The 4191-nt window shown below is 41.5% G+C and overlaps 1 pseudogene across 1 annotated transcript; it reads left to right on the plus strand.

The window, feature by feature from the left end:
- The first annotated feature begins 446 nt into the window (after window positions 1–446).
- Window positions 447–1954, plus strand: LOC128578125 (tubulin beta chain-like; annotated as a pseudogene). The gene has a single exon (XR_008377674.1). The product of XR_008377674.1 is annotated as a tubulin beta chain-like (transcript).
- The last annotated feature ends 2237 nt before the right edge of the window (window positions 1955–4191 follow it).

Consider the following 4191-nt stretch of genomic DNA (forward strand, 5'->3'; position numbering starts at 1 on the left):
TCAATGGACAAATTGAATGTTTTACTTATAGGCAAACACCAAGGAAATTCACCACGAGATCATTTCTACAGGAAATACTTAGACCTATTCTCCAACCTGACTGTCAAAATGGCTCACCAGCAAATTAAACACCCAGAAAGTAAAGAAAAAACCTACCTCACACAATGGCACAAATAATAAACTTGTGTTAAGTTTACTATTTAATAATAAGCAATGAACTTTCACAAAATAAGATGAATAGAAATTCACCACACTTATCAGTTCTCTCAATAAATGTTAATGGCACTCCCTCTCAGAGCTTTCCTGTCAGTGCGTTCAGACCTCACTGCTCCAGCTTTTGGGGCACGTTCCATTCTGTTAGCCTGCGACCAGCAGAGAGAGAAAAAAAAAATTTTAAATCTGCCCCATGAACGCCTTGAGGTGAACAAAAACAATAAATTTTAACTATGAGGGAAATCGTGCACATCCAGGCCAGTCAGTGTGGCAACCAAATCTGTGCTAAATTCTGGGAGGTGATCAGTGATGAACATAGCATCAACCCCACCGGTACCTACAATGGGGACAGCGATCTGCAGCTAGACTGAATCTCTGTGTACTACAATGAAGCCACAGGTGGCAAATACGTTCCTTGTGCTATCCTGGTGGATCTGGAACCCGGAACCATGGACTCTGTTCACTCAGATCCTTTTGGCCAAATCTTCAGACCAGACAACTTTGTTTTTGGTCAGTCTGGGGCAGGCAACAACTGGACCAAGGGCCACTATACAGAAGGGGCTGAGCTGGTTGATTCAGTCCTGGATGTGGTACAGAAGGAGGCAGAGAGCTGTGACTGCCTACAGGGCTTCCAGCTGACCCACTCGCTGGGTGGGGGCACAGGTTCTGGAATGGGCATACTCCTTATCAGCAAGATCTAAGAAGAGTGTCCTGACCGCATCATGAATACCTTCAGTGTGGTGCCTTCACCCAAAGTGTCTGATACTGAGGTTGAGCCCTATAATGCCACCCTTTCTGTCCATCAGTTGGTAGAGAACGCTGATGAGACATACTGCATTGACAAGAGGCCCTTTACAACATCTAATTCCATACCCTAAAATTGACCACGCCAACTTATGGGGACCTGAACCACCTTGTCTCAGCCACTATGAGTGGTGTCACCACCTGCCTCCGTTTCCCTGGCCAGCTCAATGCGGACCTCCACAAGCTGGCAGTCAACATGGTGCCCTTCCCAAGTCTCCACTTCTTCATGCCTGGCTTTGCCCCTCTCACCAGCCGTGGAAGCCAGCAGTATCGGGCTCTCACTGTACCAGAACTCATCCAGCAGGTCTTTGATGCCAAGAACATTATGGCTGCCTGTGACCCCCACCATGGCCAATACCTCACCATGGCTGCTGTCTTCCATGGATGGATGTCCATGAAGGAGGTAGATGAGCAGATGCTCAATGTACAGAACAAGAATAGCAGCTACTTCATGGAATGGATCCCCAACAATGTCAATACAGCTGTCTGTGACATCCCACCTTGTGGCCTCAAGATGGCAGTCACCTTCATTGGCAACAGCACAGCCATCCAGGAGCTCTTCAAGCGCATCTCAGAGCAGTTCACTGCCATGTTCCGCTGGAAGGCCTTCCTCCACTGGTATACAGGCGAGGGCATGGACAAGATGGAATTCACCGAGGCTGAGAGCAACATTAATGACCTTGTCTCTGAGTATCAGTAGTACCAGGATGCCACCGCAGAAGAGGAGGAGGATTATGGTGAAGAGGCTGAAGAGAAGGCCTAAGGCACAACCCCTATCACCTCAAGCTTCTCAGTCCCCTTAACCTTCTTCCTCAACTACCCTTTTCCTCTCCCTCGGAATTCGTGTTTGTTGCTTCTTATCTTTTTTTTTCTTTTTTTTTTTGGGGGGGGTGTTCTAGAACAGTGCCTGGCACATGTAGGTGCTTAATAAATACTTGTTTGTTGAATGTCTCCTCTCTCCTTCCACTTCGGGAAACCTAGATTTCTGCATTCTAGGTAACCCTGTATTTCCTTCTGGTGCCCATTCCTCCCATCTGTCCAGCTAATATTTCCTTCTGTTTATAAAATAATTCCCTAAGAAGTTGGGTCTCATCCAAATGCCATTTATTTTAGAACCAACTGAATGCTGAAAATGTAGATGATGACCATCATCCTATGCCCAGGTAGTTGGGGGGGGGGCGTGTAGAAAGTAAGAGTAGAAGTAACTCCAAGGAAGGGATTGGGATTTTTCCGATCTAGAATAGTTTTGGAGAGGGAAATCCAGAATATTTAGTGATAACTTCCAGGTATTTACAGGTTCCATCTCTCAGCTTCAAGGGAGGTATTAACAGTATTATCTTCATTTTCAATCTCACTCCGAGTTCTGTCCTTGGGAGCAATTTTTTCCCAAAATGGGATCCTCCCCTCTTACACTTCACCTTACTGATACATTGGATTCCTTCCTTTCCCCTGATAGGAGAAGGGGATCAGGAGGGGAGAGAGACCAGCTCTGGTCCCTAAACTTCCAGAAATGCCCTTCCCATACCTTTTCTTACCCACAAAAACATAATATCCCTGACTTATGTGGGAAGGTATGTATTGCCACCTAAATGGGTCATTTCATTCCCTAGAGAGGGGACAAGACACCCTCTGCTTTTTGCAACATCTCATTTCTTCCTTTTGCTGTTGTTTTTTTCTCCTTACATTTGGTTTTGTCCTCTCCTATACTTCAGATTTCTATTTTGTGTTGAACTTGCTGCGTTTTTTTCATATTGAAAAGATTACATTGCCCCAAGAGCCAAAAATAAATGGGAATTGGAAAAAAAAAAATGTTAATGGCTTGAATTCCCCACTGAAGAGGTACAGAATGGCCAATTGAATAAAAAAACACAAGCCATTCATATGTTGTCCTCTGGAAACACACCTAACCTTGAAGGACCAAAGAAGACTCAGAGTAAAGAGCTTGGAAAACAATATTTCAGGCAAATGGAAATCAGAAGAAAGGAGGGGTCATAATCTTATTTTCAGATACAAGTGGAATTAAATCAACAAAAGTTAAGAAAGACATAGTTGGTCACTTCATACTGGTCAAAGGAACAATATAACAAGAAGACATTTCCATTCTAAATATTTATGTATCCAACTTAAATGCGCTCAGATTTATAAAACAGACCATACGAGGTCTGAACAATGTGATATCTTATAGCACCATAATACTAGAGACTTTAACGCCATCTGGCTGAAGTGGACAGATCTGCTAAATGGAAATTAAGCAAAAATACAAAGAACTTCAATGTGACCCTAGAACTAATTGGGTTAATAAACATATACAGAACACACCACCCCAAAGATAAGGAATATACATTGCTCTCATCAGCCTATGGAACATATTCCAAAATAGATCATATCTTAAGACACAAATCAAACCTCAACAAAATTGAAAGAATTAAAATTATACCTTGTATCTTCTCAGACCACAAGGCAATAAAGGTGGACTTCAACTGTAGAAAAAAATTTTCATCCCATACAAAGCATGGATATTAAACAATATTTTGCTGAATGATAGTTGAGTCAAGGAAAAGATAAAGGAGGAAACTGTCAAATTCCTCCAATATAACAACAATGAAACTAGAAGCTACCAAAATTTGTGGGATACTGCAAAAGCAGTCGAAAGAGGGAAATTTATTGCATTAGATGACTACATCTGAGAAACAGACAGATAGTACACCAACACCTAATGAAACATCTTAAGGAAATGGAAAAGGAAGAGCAATCTAATCGCAAATTTAGTAGAAGAGAAGAAATAACCATAATTAAATCAGAAATAAATGGAATTAAAAACAAAATAATCAGTCAGAAAATTAATGAAACAAGAAGATGGTCCTTTGAAAGGATAAACAAAATTGATAAACTTTTAGCCAGATTAACCAGAAACAGAAAAGTGGAATCTCTAATAATCTCAATCAGAAATGAAAAAGGGGAAATAACAATACAGACCATAGACATACAAAAGATTATCTCTGAATACTACAAGAAACTCTATGCTCACAAATTTGACAATGTGGAGGAAATGGACCAATATCTAGAATCATGCCATCTCCCCAGACTTAACCAGGAAGAAATAGACTTCTTGAATAGACCAATATCAGGCACTGATATTGAAGAAACAATAAAAAATCTTCCGATAAAGAAAGG

The sequence above is a fragment of the Nycticebus coucang genome, chromosome X, assembly GCF_027406575.1.
Source record: "Nycticebus coucang isolate mNycCou1 chromosome X, mNycCou1.pri, whole genome shotgun sequence".
NCBI lineage: Eukaryota > Metazoa > Chordata > Mammalia > Primates > Lorisidae > Nycticebus > Nycticebus coucang.